At 47.2% G+C, this 16,704-nt stretch overlaps 1 protein-coding gene, 13 non-coding genes and 1 pseudogene across 14 annotated transcripts in view; 1 reads left to right on the top strand and 14 right to left on the bottom strand.

Moving 5' to 3' along the window:
* Positions 1 to 16,704, top strand: part of LOC142892607 (NLR family CARD domain-containing protein 3-like) — a 406,144-nt gene that overhangs the window by 67,515 nt on the left and 321,925 nt on the right. The window lies entirely within an intron of this gene.
* Positions 168 to 331, bottom strand: LOC142892919 (U1 spliceosomal RNA). Its single transcript, XR_012927615.1, has one exon. It is a non-coding gene; the product is annotated as a U1 spliceosomal RNA (small nuclear RNA).
* Positions 1,062 to 1,252, bottom strand: LOC142892830 (U2 spliceosomal RNA). The gene has a single exon (XR_012927533.1). It is a non-coding gene; the product is annotated as a U2 spliceosomal RNA (small nuclear RNA).
* On the bottom strand, positions 2,047 to 2,210 carry LOC142892918 (U1 spliceosomal RNA). Its single transcript, XR_012927614.1, has one exon. It is a non-coding gene; the product is annotated as a U1 spliceosomal RNA (small nuclear RNA).
* LOC142892835 (U2 spliceosomal RNA) lies at positions 2,941 to 3,131 on the bottom strand. The gene has a single exon (XR_012927538.1). It is a non-coding gene; the product is annotated as a U2 spliceosomal RNA (small nuclear RNA).
* LOC142892916 (U1 spliceosomal RNA) lies at positions 3,926 to 4,089 on the bottom strand. The gene has a single exon (XR_012927613.1). It is a non-coding gene; the product is annotated as a U1 spliceosomal RNA (small nuclear RNA).
* On the bottom strand, positions 4,820 to 5,010 carry LOC142892828 (U2 spliceosomal RNA). The gene has a single exon (XR_012927531.1). It is a non-coding gene; the product is annotated as a U2 spliceosomal RNA (small nuclear RNA).
* On the bottom strand, positions 5,805 to 5,968 carry LOC142892803 (U1 spliceosomal RNA). The gene has a single exon (XR_012927507.1). It is a non-coding gene; the product is annotated as a U1 spliceosomal RNA (small nuclear RNA).
* LOC142892826 (U2 spliceosomal RNA) lies at positions 6,699 to 6,889 on the bottom strand. The gene has a single exon (XR_012927530.1). It is a non-coding gene; the product is annotated as a U2 spliceosomal RNA (small nuclear RNA).
* LOC142892915 (U1 spliceosomal RNA) lies at positions 7,684 to 7,847 on the bottom strand. Its single transcript, XR_012927612.1, has one exon. It is a non-coding gene; the product is annotated as a U1 spliceosomal RNA (small nuclear RNA).
* On the bottom strand, positions 8,578 to 8,768 carry LOC142892878 (U2 spliceosomal RNA). Its single transcript, XR_012927579.1, has one exon. It is a non-coding gene; the product is annotated as a U2 spliceosomal RNA (small nuclear RNA).
* Positions 9,563 to 9,726, bottom strand: LOC142892914 (U1 spliceosomal RNA). The gene has a single exon (XR_012927611.1). It is a non-coding gene; the product is annotated as a U1 spliceosomal RNA (small nuclear RNA).
* LOC142892842 (U2 spliceosomal RNA) lies at positions 10,457 to 10,647 on the bottom strand. Its single transcript, XR_012927545.1, has one exon. It is a non-coding gene; the product is annotated as a U2 spliceosomal RNA (small nuclear RNA).
* Positions 11,440 to 11,603, bottom strand: LOC142892913 (U1 spliceosomal RNA). Its single transcript, XR_012927610.1, has one exon. It is a non-coding gene; the product is annotated as a U1 spliceosomal RNA (small nuclear RNA).
* Positions 12,334 to 12,510, bottom strand: LOC142892880 (U2 spliceosomal RNA; annotated as a pseudogene).

Genomic DNA, 16,704 nt, shown 5'->3' with positions numbered 1-16,704 from the left:
CTGATGAACGCAGCCAAGTGAGAAGCTCTGAACTTCAGTCAGAAAGCCTCTCAAGACAACATGTCATGATTCAAGAAGCCATCTGATCACGGGCATTGCGCACGCTGGACAGACAGCATTTCTTACTGGCGTACGAGAGAACGTACTCTTGCTTTTCAGCATCTGATCAGGGGAGAGCGCGAACGCAGTCCCCCACTACCAGAAATTATGCAGTCGAGATTCCCACATTTGGGGAATTCGCAGGGGTCAGCACAACCGGAGTGCAATGGTCGCGCCTCGCCCTGGGTGAACCACCTTCTTGATCATGGTGTCTCCCCTGCCAGGTAAGTATGAGTTGTCCATGGCTGACATGACCACGTCTTCCACAGTCATTCCGCGCTGGCTCACGGTGCTCGCCACGTGTTCACAGCCAAAGGCATGTCAGAAAGAAAAGCAATAGTTGATATTTGGTTGAATGAGAAAGAAATCTGTCCCAACCTCAGGTCTCCCAAATAACAGATTTGGACGTGAGCAATCCTTTTCCCACAGTTCACTGCTGCATGACCACAACAAAAGGGAATTCGGAAAACCACTCATTTCATCCCATTTACCTCCAAAAGAATCAACAACTAAACCACCAGAGAAAATGTGGCAAAAAGAGCTCCATTTGAAATCTGTGATGTGCGATTCCAGTGGGAAATTCAGAGAAAAGAAGAACATTCTGAATCGTCAAGGGGAAAAACAAAACAAATGACCACTCAACTAATTCATCGAGGAGTAGAAAACGCAACGCTAAAGCACTAGCTGCAATGAATACAGCGGGACGGCACCAAAGAAAAGGCAGCAGACTGCTTGATGCCGGACCAACAGCTGACAGGTCGCAGTGCAACGCCCTCTGCTGTTTACTACGGAGATGTGCTCTAAGTCAGAGGACTGCAGGGGACGTGAAATCATACTCTACCCATTGTGGGAATTACGCACGGAAAGGCAAGCCCGCATGTGCTATTACAGAAGCGCTCCAAACCACCGATCAAATCTGACCTCAACCCCATCTAGTTGAGCTTGATTTTAGACAACGTAAGGAGGAGTGCACCGTTCCTGGAGATACTGCCATACCGGGTCGATGCGTGGAGTGGACGGAGCAAGCCCCTATTCCATCTCCCTGGTCCAAAAATCAATTTAATATATGGTCCCCGGGTAGGGGACGTATCAGATATTAAACTGATAAGAACAGATACTACACTTGATCTTAGCCAAAAGGCCGAGAAGCGATGCCACGTCACTGGCGAGCACAGGGAGTCATTCCGCTCACAGCCACCCTCGCTCACGGCGCATCGCGGCAGCATTTACTTGGCCTCAACAACAACAAGGTGCTAAAAGTGTGGATGAACCTTGCATGGACAGTGAGCAGCAGAAGCCGCACACAAGTTGGCCAACCTAATGCAAGTGGATGCAGCTTAAAGTTAGTTCTGGCCACGTGACCACGTCCTGACCGATCCACAATGGCTTCCAACACCAAGTTTCCGTTCAAACTTCCTGCTACGTCTGGCAAGGAAATTGTCAGTCCGTGCAATCTTAACCCGCCACAAAACAAATTCAAATGATTAATGACGCTACTAGGACCAAAGGAAACACTGACCAATATCTATCTTGACACTCATGCACATCTCTCACACTCTGGAATGGAATGTCTTGGTCTCAGTCTTAATCTTGTTTGTCCATGTTTCAACAACTAATACCTAAATCAGTGTCAATTGTTTAACTGTCACCAAATCTTTTCTGGTTCCACCAGTGATTGGACACTGAAACTCAGGGAACAGAGAATGGGGAGAGAAAGTGGACACAAACGCAAGAGCTTTGTGTACAATCGAAACGGAGCCACAGAAACTTGGCCAGCAGCCTGATGAACGCAGCCAAGTGAGAAGCTCTGAACTTCAGTCAGAAAGCCTCTCAAGACAACATGTCATGATTCAAGAAGCCATCTGATCACGGGCATTGCGCACGCTGGACAGACAGCATTTCTTACTGGCGTACGAGAGAACGTACTCTTGCTTTTCAACATCTGATCAGGGGAGAGCGCGAACGCAGTCCCCCACTACCAGAAATTATGCAGTCGAGATTCCCACATTTGGGGAATTCGCAGGGGTCAGCACAACCGGAGTGCAATGGTCGCGCCTCGCCCTGGGTGAACCACCTTCTTGATCATGGTGTCTCCCCTGCCAGGTAAGTATGAGTTGTCCATGGCTGACATGACCACGTCTTCCACAGTCATTCCGCGCTGGCTCACGGTGCTCGCCACGTGTTCACAGCCAAAGGCATGTCAGAAAGAAAAGCAATAGTTGATATTTGGTTGAATGAGAAAGAAATCTGTCCCAACCTCAGGTCTCCCAAATAACAGATTTGGACGTGAGCAATCCTTTTCCCACAGTTCACTGCTGCATGACCACAACAAAAGGGAATTCGGAAAACCACTCATTTCATCCCATTTACCTCCAAAAGAATCAACAACTAAACCACCAGAGAAAATGTGGCAAAAAGAGCTCCATTTGAAATCTGTGATGTGCGATTCCAGTGGGAAATTCAGAGAAAAGAAGAACATTCTGAATCGTCAAGGGGAAAAACAAAACAAATGACCACTCAACTAATTCATCGAGGAGTAGAAAACGCAACGCTAAAGCACTAGCTGCAATGAATACAGCGGGACGGCACCAAAGAAAAGGCAGCAGACTGCTTGATGCCGGACCAACAGCTGACAGGTCGCAGTGCAACGCCCTCTGCTGTTTACTACGGAGATGTGCTCTAAGTCAGAGGACTGCAGGGGACGTGAAATCATACTCTACCCATTGTGGGAATTACGCACGGAAAGGCAAGCCCGCATGTGCTATTACAGAAGCGCTCCAAACCACCGATCAAATCTGACCTCAACCCCATCTAGTTGAGCTTGATTTTAGACAACGTAAGGAGGAGTGCACCGTTCCTGGAGATACTGCCATACCGGGTCGATGCGTGGAGTGGACGGAGCAAGCCCCTATTCCAGCTCCCTGGTCCAAAAATCAATTTAATATATGGTCCCCGGGTAGGGGACGTATCAGATATTAAACTGATAAGAACAGATACTACACTTGATCTTAGCCAAAAGGCCGAGAAGCGATGCCACGTCACTGGCGAGCACAGGGAGTCATTCCGCTCACAGCCACCCTCGCTCACGGCGCATCGCGGCAGCATTTACTTGGCCTCAACAACAACAAGGTGCTAAAAGTGTGGATGAACCTTGCATGGACAGTGAGCAGCAGAAGCCGCACACAAGTTGGCCAACCTAATGCAAGTGGATGCAGCTTAAAGTTAGTTCTGGCCACGTGACCACGTCCTGACCGATCCACAATGGCTTCCAACACCAAGTTTCCGTTCAAACTTCCTGCTACGTCTGGCAAGGAAATTGTCAGTCCGTGCAATCTTAACCCGCCACAAAACAAATTCAAATGATTAATGACGCTACTAGGACCAAAGGAAACACTGACCAATATCTATCTTGACACTCATGCACATCTCTCACACTCTGGAATGGAATGTCTTGGTCTCAGTCTTAATCTTGTTTGTCCATGTTTCAACAACTAATACCTAAATCAGTGTCAATTGTTTAACTGTCACCAAATCTTTTCTGGTTCCACCAGTGATTGGACACTGAAACTCAGGGAACAGAGAATGGGGAGAGAAAGTGGACACAAACGCAAGAGCTTTGTGTACAATCGAAACGGAGCCACAGAAACTTGGCCAGCAGCCTGATGAACGCAGCCAAGTGAGAAGCTCTGAACTTCAGTCAGAAAGCCTCTCAAGACAACATGTCATGATTCAAGAAGCCATCTGATCACGGGCATTGCGCACGCTGGACAGACAGCATTTCTTACTGGCGTACGAGAGAACGTACTCTTGCTTTTCAACATCTGATCAGGGGAGAGCGCGAACGCAGTCCCCCACTACCAGAAATTATGCAGTCGAGATTCCCACATTTGGGGAATTCGCAGGGGTCAGCACAACCGGAGTGCAATGGTCGCGCCTCGCCCTGGGTGAACCACCTTCTTGATCATGGTGTCTCCCCTGCCAGGTAAGTATGAGTTGTCCATGGCTGACATGACCACGTCTTCCACAGTCATTCCGCGCTGGCTCACGGTGCTCGCCACGTGTTCACAGCCAAAGGCATGTCAGAAAGAAAAGCAATAGTTGATATTTGGTTGAATGAGAAAGAAATCTGTCCCAACCTCAGGTCTCCCAAATAACAGATTTGGACGTGAGCAATCCTTTTCCCACAGTTCACTGCTGCATGACCACAACAAAAGGGAATTCGGAAAACCACTCATTTCATCCCATTTACCTCCAAAAGAATCAACAACTAAACCACCAGAGAAAATGTGGCAAAAAGAGCTCCATTTGAAATCTGTGATGTGCGATTCCAGTGGGAAATTCAGAGAAAAGAAGAACATTCTGAATCGTCAAGGGGAAAAACAAAACAAATGACCACTCAACTAATTCATCGAGGAGTAGAAAACGCAACGCTAAAGCACTAGCTGCAATGAATACAGCGGGACGGCACCAAAGAAAAGGCAGCAGACTGCTTGATGCCGGACCAACAGCTGACAGGTCGCAGTGCAACGCCCTCTGCTGTTTACTACGGAGATGTGCTCTAAGTCAGAGGACTGCAGGGGACGTGAAATCATACTCTACCCATTGTGGGAATTACACACGGAAAGGCAAGCCCGCATGTGCTATTACAGAAGCGCTCCAAACCACCGATCAAATCTGACCTCAACCCCATCTAGTTGAGCTTGATTTTAGACAACGTAAGGAGGAGTGCACCGTTCCTGGAGATACTGCCATACCGGGTCGATGCGTGGAGTGGACGGAGCAAGCCCCTATTCCATCTCCCTGGTCCAAAAATCAATTTAATATATGGTCCCCGGGTAGGGGACGTATCAGATATTAAACTGATAAGAACAGATACTACACTTGATCTTAGCCAAAAGGCCGAGAAGCGATGCCACGTCACTGGCGAGCACAGGGAGTCATTCCGCTCACAGCCACCCTCGCTCACGGCGCATCGCGGCAGCATTTACTTGGCCTCAACAACAACAAGGTGCTAAAAGTGTGGATGAACCTTGCATGGACAGTGAGCAGCAGAAGCCGCACACAAGTTGGCCAACCTAATGCAAGTGGATGCAGCTTAAAGTTAGTTCTGGCCACGTGACCACGTCCTGACCGATCCACAATGGCTTCCAACACCAAGTTTCCGTTCAAACTTCCTGCTACGTCTGGCAAGGAAATTGTCAGTCCGTGCAATCTTAACCCGCCACAAAACAAATTCAAATGATTAATGACGCTACTAGGACCAAAGGAAACACTGACCAATATCTATCTTGACACTCATGCACATCTCTCACACTCTGGAATGGAATGTCTTGGTCTCAGTCTTAATCTTGTTTGTCCATGTTTCAACAACTAATACCTAAATCAGTGTCAATTGTTTAACTGTCACCAAATCTTTTCTGGTTCCACCAGTGATTGGACACTGAAACTCAGGGAACAGAGAATGGGGAGAGAAAGTGGACACAAACGCAAGAGCTTTGTGTACAATCGAAACGGAGCCACAGAAACTTGGCCAGCAGCCTGATGAACGCAGCCAAGTGAGAAGCTCTGAACTTCAGTCAGAAAGCCTCTCAAGACAACATGTCATGATTCAAGAAGCCATCTGATCACGGGCATTGCGCACGCTGGACAGACAGCATTTCTTACTGGCGTACGAGAGAACGTACTCTTGCTTTTCAACATCTGATCAGGGGAGAGCGCGAACGCAGTCCCCCACTACCAGAAATTATGCAGTCGAGATTCCCACATTTGGGGAATTCGCAGGGGTCAGCACAACCGGAGTGCAATGGTCGCGCCTCGCCCTGGGTGAACCACCTTCTTGATAATGGTGTCTCCCCTGCCAGGTAAGTATGAGTTGTCCATGGCTGACATGACCACGTCTTCCACAGTCATTCCGCGCTGGCTCACGGTGCTCGCCACGTGTTCACAGCCAAAGGCATGTCAGAAAGAAAAGCAATAGTTGATATTTGGTTGAATGAGAAAGAAATCTGTCCCAACCTCAGGTCTCCCAAATAACAGATTTGGACGTGAGCAATCCTTTTCCCACAGTTCACTGCTGCATGACCACAACAAAAGGGAATTCGGAAAACCACTCATTTCATCCCATTTACCTCCAAAAGAATCAACAACTAAACCACCAGAGAAAATGTGGCAAAAAGAGCTCCATTTGAAATCTGTGATGTGCGATTCCAGTGGGAAATTCAGAGAAAAGAAGAACATTCTGAATCGTCAAGGGGAAAAACAAAACAAATGACCACTCAACTAATTCATGGAGGAGTAGAAAACGCAACGCTAAAGCACTAGCTGCAATGAATACAGCGGGACGGCACCAAAGAAAAGGCAGCAGACTGCTTGATGCCGGACCAACAGCTGACAGGTCGCAGTGCAACGCCCTCTGCTGTTTACTACGGAGATGTGCTCTAAGTCAGAGGACTGCAGGGGACGTGAAATCATACTTTACCCATTGTGGGAATTACGCACGGAAAGGCAAGCCCGCATGTGCTATTACAGAAGCGCTCCAAACCACCGATCAAATCTGACCTCAACCCCATCTAGTTGAGCTTGATTTTAGACAACGTAAGGAGGAGTGCACCGTTCCTGGAGATACTGCCATACCGGGTCGATGCGTGGAGTGGACGGAGCAAGCCCCTATTCCATCTCCCTGGTCCAAAAATCAATTTAATATATGGTCCCCGGGTAGGGGACGTATCAGATATTAAACTGATAAGAACAGATACTACACTTGATCTTAGCCAAAAGGCCGAGAAGCGATGCCACGTCACTGGCGAGCACAGGGAGTCATTCCGCTCACAGCCACCCTCGCTCACGGCGCATCGCGGCAGCATTTACTTGGCCTCAACAACAACAAGGTGCTAAAAGTGTGGATGAACCTTGCATGGACAGTGAGCAGCAGAAGCCGCACACAAGTTGGCCAACCTAATGCAAGTGGATGCAGCTTAAAGTTAGTTCTGGCCACGTGACCACGTCCTGACCGATCCACAATGGCTTCCAACACCAAGTTTCCGTTCAAACTTCCTGCTACGTCTGGCAAGGAAATTGTCAGTCCGTGCAATCTTAACCCGCCACAAAACAAATTCAAATGATTAATGACGCTACTAGGACCAAAGGAAACACTGACCAATATCTATCTTGACACTCATGCACATCTCTCACACTCTGGAATGGAATGTCTTGGTCTCAGTCTTAATCTTGTTTGTCCATGTTTCAACAACTAATACCTAAATCAGTGTCAATTGTTTAACTGTCACCAAATCTTTTCTGGTTCCACCAGTGATTGGACACTGAAACTCAGGGAACAGAGAATGGGGAGAGAAAGTGGACACAAACGCAAGAGCTTTGTGTACAATCGAAACGGAGCCACAGAAACTTGGCCAGCAGCCTGATGAACGCAGCCAAGTGAGAAGCTCTGAACTTCAGTCAGAAAGCCTCTCAAGACAACATGTCATGATTCAAGAAGCCATCTGATCACGGGCATTGCGCACGCTGGACAGACAGCATTTCTTACTGGCGTACGAGAGAACGTACTCTTGCTTTTCAACATCTGATCAGGGGAGAGCGCGAACGCAGTCCCCCACTACCAGAAATTATGCAGTCGAGATTCCCACATTTGGGGAATTCGCAGGGGTCAGCACAACCGGAGTGCAATGGTCGCGCCTCGCCCTGGGTGAACCACCTTCTTGATCATGGTGTCTCCCCTGCCAGGTAAGTATGAGTTGTCCATGGCTGACATGACCACGTCTTCCACAGTCATTCCGCGCTGGCTCACGGTGCTCGCCACGTGTTCACAGCCAAAGGCATGTCAGAAAGAAAAGCAATAGTTGATATTTGGTTGAATGAGAAAGAAATCTGTCCCAACCTCAGGTCTCCCAAATAACAGATTTGGACGTGAGCAATCCTTTTCCCACAGTTCACTGCTGCATGACCACAACAAAAGGGAATTCGGAAAACCACTCATTTCATCCCATTTACCTCCAAAAGAATCAACAACTAAACCACCAGAGAAAATGTGGCAAAAAGAGCTCCATTTGAAATCTGTGATGTGCGATTCCAGTGGGAAATTCAGAGAAAAGAAGAACATTCTGAATCGTCAAGGGGAAAAACAAAACAAATGACCACTCAACTAATTCATGGAGGAGTAGAAAACGCAACGCTAAAGCACTAGCTGCAATGCATACAGCGGGACGGCACCAAAGAAAAGGCAGCAGACTGCTTGATGCCGGACCAACAGCTGACAGGTCGCAGTGCAACGCCCTCTGCTGTTTACTACGGAGATGTGCTCTAAGTCAGAGGACTGCAGGGGACGTGAAATCATACTCTACCCATTGTGGGAATTACGCACGGAAAGGCAAGCCCGCATGTGCTATTACAGAAGCGCTCCAAACCACCGATCAAATCTGACCTCAACCCCATCTAGTTGAGCTTGATTTTAGACAACGTAAGGAGGAGTGCACCGTTCCTGAAGATACTGCCATACCGGGTCGATGCGTGGAGTGGACGTAGCAAGCCCCTATTCCATCTCCCTGGTCCAAAAATCAATTTAATATATGGTCCCCGGGTAGGGGACGTATCAGATATTAAACTGATAAGAACAGATACTACACTTGATCATAGCTAAAAGGCCGAGAAGCGATGCCACGTCACTGGCGAGCACAGGGAGTCATTCCGCTCACAGCCACCCTCGCTCACGGCGCATCGCGGCAGCATTTACTTGGCCTCAACAACAACAAGGTGCTAAAAGTGTGGATGAACCTTGCATGGACAGTGAGCAGCAGAAGCCGCACACAAGTTGGCCAACCTAATGCAAGTGGATGCAGCTTAAAGTTAGTTCTGGCCACGTGACCACGTCCTGACCGATCCACAATGGCTTCCAACACCAAGTTTCCGTTCAAACTTCCTGCTACGTCTGGCAAGGAAATTGTCAGTCCGTGCAATCTTAACCCGCCACAAAACAAATTCAAATGATTAATGACGCTACTAGGACCAAAGGAAACACTGACCAATATCTATCTTGACACTCATGCACATCTCTCACACTCTGGAATGGAATGTCTTGGTCTCAGTCTTAATCTTGTTTGTCCATGTTTCAACAACTAATACCTAAATCAGTGTCAATTGTTTAACTGTCACCAAATCTTTTCTGGTTCCACCAGTGATTGGACACTGAAACTCAGGGAACAGAGAATGGGGAGAGAAAGTGGACACAAACGCAAGAGCTTTGTGTACAATCAAAACGGAGCCACAGAAACTTGGCCAGCAGCCTGATGAACGCAGCCAAGTGAGAAGCTCTGAACTTCAGTCAGAAAGCCTCTCAAGACAACATGTCATGATTCAAGAAGCCATCTGATCACGGGCATTGCGCACGCTGGACAGACAGCATTTCTTACTGGCGTACGAGAGAACGTACTCTTGCTTTTCAGCATCTGATCAGGGGAGAGCGCGAACGCAGTCCCCCACTACCAGAAATTATGCAGTCGAGATTCCCACATTTGGGGAATTCGCAGGGGTCAGCACAACCGGAGTGCAATGGTCGCGCCTCGCCCTGGGTGAACCACCTTCTTGATCATGGTGTCTCCCCTGCCAGGTAAGTATGAGTTGTCCATGGCTGACATGACCACGTCTTCCACAGTCATTCCGCGCTGGCTCACGGTGCTCGCCACGTGTTCACAGCCAAAGGCATGTCAGAAAGAAAAGCAATAGTTGATATTTGGTTGAATGAGAAAGAAATCTGTCCCAACCTCAGGTCTCCCAAATAACAGATTTGGACGTGAGCAATCCTTTTCCCACAGTTCACTGCTGCATGACCACAACAAAAGGGAATTCGGAAAACCACTCATTTCATCCCATTTACCTCCAAAAGAATCAACAACTAAACCACCAGAGAAAATGTGGCAAAAAGAGCTCCATTTGAAATCTGTGATGTGCGATTCCAGTGGGAAATTCAGAGAAAAGAAGAACATTCTGAATCGTCAAGGGGAAAAACAAAACAAATGACCACTCAACTAATTCATGGAGAAGTAGAAAACGCAACGCTAAAGCACTAGCTGCAATGAATACAGCGGGACGGCACCAAAGAAAAGGCAGCAGACTGCTTGATGCCGGACCAACAGCTGACAGGTCGCAGTGCAACGCCCTCTGCTGTTTACTACGGAGATGTGCTCTAAGTCAGAGGACTGCAGGGGACGTGAAATCATACTCTACCCATTGTGGGAATTACGCACGGAAAGGCAAGCCCGCATGTGCTATTAGAGAAGCGCTCCAAACCACCGATCAAATCTGACCTCAACCCCATCTAGTTGAGCTTGATTTTAGACAACGTAAGGAGGAGTGCACCGTTCCTGGAGATACTGCCATACCGGGTCGATGCGTGGAGTGGACGGAGCAAGCCCCTATTCCATCTCCCTGGTCCAAAAATCAATTTAATATATGGTCCCCGGGTAGGGAACGTATCAGATATTAAACTGATAAGAACAGATACTACACTTGATCTTAGCCAAAAGGCCGAGAAGCGATGCCACGTCACTGGCGAGCACAGGGAGTCATTCCGCTCACAGCCACCCTCGCTCACGGCGCATCGCGGCAGCATTTACTTGGCCTCAACAACAACAAGGTGCTAAAAGTGTGGATGAACCTTGCATGGACAGTGAGCAGCAGAAGCCGCACACAAGTTGGCCAACCTAATGCAAGTGGATGCAGCTTAAAGTTAGTTCTGGCCACGTGACCACGTCCTGACCGATCCACAATGGCTTCCAACACCAAGTTTCCGTTCAAACTTCCTGCTACGTCTGGCAAGGAAATTGTCAGTCCGTGCAATCTTAACCCGCCACAAAACAAATTCAAATGATTAATGACGCTACTAGGACCAAAGGAAACACTGACCAATATCTATCTTGACACTCATGCACATCTCTCACACTCTGGAATGGAATGTCTTGGTCTCAGTCTTAATCTTGTTTGTCCATGTTTCAACAACTAATACCTAAATCAGTGTCAATTGTTTAACTGTCACCAAATCTTTTCTGGTTCCACCAGTGATTGGACACTGAAACTCAGGGAACAGAGAATGGGGAGAGAAAGTGGACACAAACGCAAGAGCTTTGTGTACAATCGAAACGGAGCCACAGAAACTTGGCCAGCAGCCTGATGAACGCAGCCAAGTGAGAAGCTGAACTTCAGTCAGAAAGCCTCTCAAGACAACATGTCATGATTCAAGAAGCCATCTGATCACGGGCATTGCGCACGCTGGACAGACAGCATTTCTTACTGGCGTACGAGAGAACGTACTCTTGCTTTTCAACATCTGATCAGGGGAGAGCGCGAACGCAGTCCCCCACTACCAGAAATTATGCAGTCGAGATTCCCACATTTGGGGAATTCGCAGGGGTCAGCACAACCGGAGTGCAATGGTCGCGCCTCGCCCTGGGTGAACCACCTTCTTGATCATGGTGTCTCCCCTGCCAGGTAAGTATGAGTTGTCCATGGCTGACATGACCACGTCTTCCACAGTCATTCCGCGCTGGCTCACGGTGCTCGCCACGTGTTCACAGCCAAAGGCATGTCAGAAAGAAAAGCAATAGTTGATATTTGGTTGAATGAGAAAGAAATCTGTCCCAACCTCAGGTCTCCCAAATAACAGATTTGGACGTGAGCAATCCTTTTCCCACAGTTCACTGCTGCATGACCACAACAAAAGGGAATTCGGAAAACCACTCATTTCATCCCATTTACCTCCAAAAGAATCAACAACTAAACCACCAGAGAAAATGTGGCAAAAAGAGCTCCATTTGAAATCTGTGATGTGCGATTCCAGTGGGAAATTCAGAGAAAAGAAGAACATTCTGAATCGTCAAGGGGAAAAACAAAACAAATGACCACTCAACTAATTCATGGAGGAGTAGAAAACGCAACGCTAAAGCACTAGCTGCAATGCATACAGCGGGACGGCACCAAAGAAAAGGCAGCAGACTGCTTGATGCCGGACCAACAGCTGACAGGTCGCAGTGCAACGCCCTCTGCTGTTTACTACGGAGATGTGCTCTAAGTCAGAGGACTGCAGGGGACGTGAAATCATACTCTACCCATTGTGGGAATTACGCACGGAAAGGCAAGCCCGCATGTGCTATTACAGAAGCGCTCCAAACCACCGATCAAATCTGACCTCAACCCCATCTAGTTGAGCTTGATTTTAGACAACGTAAGGAGGAGTGCACCGTTCCTGGAGATACTGCCATACCGGGTCGATGCGTGGAGTGGACGGAGCAAGCCCCTATTCCATCTCCCTGGTCCAAAAATCAATTTAATATATGGTCCCCGGGTAGGGGACGTATCAGATATTAAACTGATAAGAACAGATTTTTTTTCTTTCGAAAAAAGTTTATTGACACTCATTCAGTTAATTATGTTACATGATTTTTTACATTTGCATTAATGTGTTTCCACAGACACAATACACATAAATAATAAGACAAATATTTTCTGTAAAAACCATGATTAAAACAAGAGATATGAACAGGAGCGCACAATTTTAAAACGGGCTCAATGTCTTTTTCTCTTTTGTGCAGGAACGCAATGAGTCCTTACCAAAATTATTCCATTCTGCTCCCCCAAACATTTGTTCGCTCAGGACCTTGTCGTGGTGCTCAGAGGAGATCCTCGCCCTTTTGCTCCTTCCCTCCTGCCTCACCCGGAGAGCCAGGCCGTTGCTGCTTTGACCTTTTTGTGTGTGGTTCCAGGTCCTTCCTCCGAATGGGCCCAGAGGCGATTCTTCTTTGTGGTTGTGTCCTAGGGCCCGCCGCCTGCATAGCCATCTGGATCACAACCACGGGGGGGATCTGCATGTGCTTCCTTACCAGCAAGTTTCTGGAGGTCCATATGGCGTCTTTGATGGCGGCTAGGGTGAGCCACTGCTCTGCAAAGTCCCTTGCTGGCATCTTCTGGGGGCTCACCCCATATAGCACTAGTTGTGCTGTAAGGACCTCCCTTGCTGGTAAGTACGGGAATTTCAAGGACCTGGCTGTTGCCCACTGGTCTACAGCAGCACTGCACTCCCAGAAGAGATGCCTCACTGACTCGGGCGCGCCACAACCAGGTCGGGGGCAAATCGCTGATGGTGACATGCCCCGGGAGTGCAAGACGGACCTGACCGGGAGGATCTCGTGAGCCACCATCCATGACAGGTCTCGGAGTCTGTTTGGGAGAGCAGGATGGTTCACGTTGCGCCAAACTGTTGAGGGCTCGCTGAGTGCGAGCCCGCGTACTGGACTCACTGGTTCTCGCTCCTGCACAATAGAAACAAGAGAGCGGTGGCTTGTTAAAACATGCAACTCCTCCTTTTCCAAATTAAAATACTTTAAAAACGTCTGGATCAAAGCATATGTTAAAGGCAGATTAAAAGACACCGGTACTTTCAGGTCTGTGGGTAACAATTTCAGTTTTCTGAGGTAGGACCCCATCCAGAAACGTGTCATTGCAGCCGTCCTGGGGTTTCTGGATGGGGTTGTTGCTATTTTGATGTGCGAGGCCGTATAGGTGCTTCCTAAAAATAGGTAAAGGTCTGGCACTGCTTTTCCTCCTTTCTCCTTTGGCCTTTTCATGATGTCTCTTCTTAGTCTTCCCCACTTAGATCCCCACAGGAAGTAGAAAATGGCTCGCTCCAGGATTAAAAGCACACGTCTTGGTGGGATAAAAACAGAACTGATCAGTAAAAGCAAGGGTAAAATCACTGCTTTGATGATTAAAACTTTTCCTTCAAGGGTCAGTCCTCTAAGTCCCCAGTACCCTAGTCTTTGTCTAACTTTCCCTGTGACGTCATCCCAGTTTGTGTCCCCTCCCCCTTCCTTATCAAATTTGATTCCCAATATTTTCTGGTTGGTCTGGGTCGTAGTCAGGGGGAGTCCCGTTGTCTCGTTTGCTGTCCATGGTCCATAAAATTGGGCTTGGGTCTTGTCTCTGTTCAATTTTGACCCAGAGGCCTGTCCGAAAAAGTCAGTCAAGTCCAGTGTCCTGTTCACGGATAAAAGGTCAGTGCATAAAATGTTAATGTCGTCCATGTATAAAACACACTTGGTCACCAGTCCCCCACTCCCCGGGACTCCCACCCCATTGATTCGTTGGTCCCTTCTCAAGATCTGTGCCAGTGGTTCTATACAGGTAATGTAGAGGAGGGCAGATAAAGGACACCCCTGACGGACACCGCAGTTGATGTTGACTGCTTTTGTCAAAAGCCCGTTAACGATGAATTTGCTGGAGATGCCCCGGTACAGCAATCCCACCCAAGCTACAAACCTTTCTGGGAACCCCATTTTTTCCAGTACCCGGAAGAGGTACTGATGCGAGACCCGATCAAAGGCTTTCTCAAAGTCTAAATTTAGTACTACTAGCCGGATGTTTCTGTCTCTCGCGTAACAGATGGTGTCTCTGATCAGTACGAGGCTGTCAGTGATCTTCCTCCCCGGAACGGCACAGGCTTGATCCGGGTGAATCACTTCTTCTAAAAACATGGACATCCGTGTGGCTAAAAGTTTGCTAAAAAGTTTGCAGTCAAAGTTTAAAAGCGTGATCGGTCTCCAATTCTTCAAGTCAGTCTTGTCTTTTTTTTTGTAAAGAAGAGTCACTATCCCTATTCTAAAACTGTCGGGAAGTCGGTCAAGGTGTTCAAAATCCATAAAAACAGTCATCAAATCAGGTGCTAAAATGTCCCAAAAGGTCAAATAAAACTCTAAGGGAAGTCCGTCTTGTCCAGGGGACTTCCCTTTTTTAAAACCAGACAAACATTTATTTAATTCTAAAAAAGTAAAATCTTGGGATAAAAGCACGCTGTTGCTTACTGTTTTATCAATGAATTTTAGAACTTCTGTCATGGTGTCAGTTTTAACAGGTTTTTCTGAGTACAGGTTTGAATAAAATGTCTCAATTGTCTCTTTTATTTCATCCATTGTTTCTGTTGTGCACCCATTTTCTTTCTTCAGTTTTGCAATGCCCCCCCCTTTATTTATAATTTTCCTAAAGAAATACCGTGTGCACTTTTCACCCTCTTCTATTTCCCGTTCCCTGCTCCTTAAAATGACACCTTTGCTGTGGATTTCTGATAGGGCCGACATCTCTTTCTTGACTTGTTTAATTTCTTCGTTGAAGTCCATACCATGTTGGTTAAGGTTAAAATAGCATTGAAGTCTTTTCTGCAGTCCCATCATGCGTCTGTGTTCCCTATTCTTTTTTTCCCTACCTGCCTGCCTAAAGAAAGTCTTTGTCTTTTCCTTCACCATTTCCCACCAGTGTGCATGTGTTTCGTAAAAGTCTTGGAGGGTCTGCCACTCTTTGTACTGCTCCCTGAACTGCCTAACTAAGTCCCTATCTAATAAAAGGGAGCAGTTGAGTTTCCACAGACCACTTCCTGAAGTCACACCTGAAGAGAGTGACAGAGTGCAAGACACCATGAGGTGATCAGAGAAGAAAACAGGGGTCAATCTAGCATCGGTGGGCGGGCAGTCCCGTGTAAAAACATAATCTATGCGAGAGGCTCTGGTACTGTCACCACTGAACCAGGTGAAGCCCTCCTCTCTGGGATGCATGGTTTTAAAACAGTCTAGAAGTTTAAAATCCCTGCAAATGCCCTGTAATAAAACTGATGTCTTGTCGATTTTAAAATCTTCTCCTGCTCTTCTTCTATCCGTCTTGTTTAAAATGCAATTAAAATCACCTGCTACAACTAAAGGTGCCCTGCCTAGCATGTGGGACTGCAAGTTTTCTAAAAGGTCATACCTGTCATTTTTGTCATTAAAGCCATAAATATTGAGAAGGTTAAAATCCCGCCCCATAAAATTTAGATGTGCTAAAAGTGCCCGACCATCTCTCACCACTGTGCTACCCTTCACCAGAACCTGAGGGTTTTTTATTAAAATGGCTACTCCGTCATTTTTATTTTCGTTTGATCCACTCCATAGAGACGTTTGTGGCCACATATCTTCCCATGTTCTATATTGTTTTAAAAAGGGTAGGCCACATTCCTGTATTAAAAACACATCTGATTCATGGGAAAATAAAAAGGATAAAACACTCTGGGCTCTGACTCTCGACTTCACACTTCTCACATTTATGGTAGAGAAGGTGAGTGTCATAAGAATGGTTAAAAACAACAGGTGTGACATTCTTTTAAAAACCTATAAGGATATCAAAAAAAAGGCTGTAAAACATTTAGGCAGTTTCTTGTGAACATAACTCTTCCCTCATCTCAACAGGTGAAGAGTGAAGGTTTTGAGCTCTGTTCCCCCTTTGTGCTTTGGGATCAAACCTCTGCTGCATGGTTGCGTCAAGATCTGAACCTCTAGGGGTTGATCGCAGAGCAATTGTTAAAAAAGAGACTTCATTTGGTGAACTGGAGGGGAAGACTCTGGGCTCATCCAAGGACGAATTTTCTGATGGGGCCACAAGTCTTCCTCTCTTCTCCGTCATAATCGGAGAATCAAATGACAATTCAGATAAAGGTCTCTTAGTTTGCTGAGCATTGGGGAGGGAGGCATCCTCGCTATTTTCCTGAAGTTGGCTTTCTATTTCAGCTCCGCCTTCTGCCTG

The sequence above is a fragment of the Nelusetta ayraudi genome, unplaced genomic scaffold (assembly GCF_046127955.1).
Source record: "Nelusetta ayraudi isolate G7.1 ecotype Tasmania unplaced genomic scaffold, CSIRO-AGI_Nayr_v1 ptg000039l, whole genome shotgun sequence".
Taxonomy (NCBI): Eukaryota; Metazoa; Chordata; class Actinopteri; order Tetraodontiformes; family Monacanthidae; genus Nelusetta; species Nelusetta ayraudi.
The sequence above is the reverse complement of the archived record's forward strand: the minus strand, read 5'-3'. Positions and strand labels throughout refer to the sequence as shown.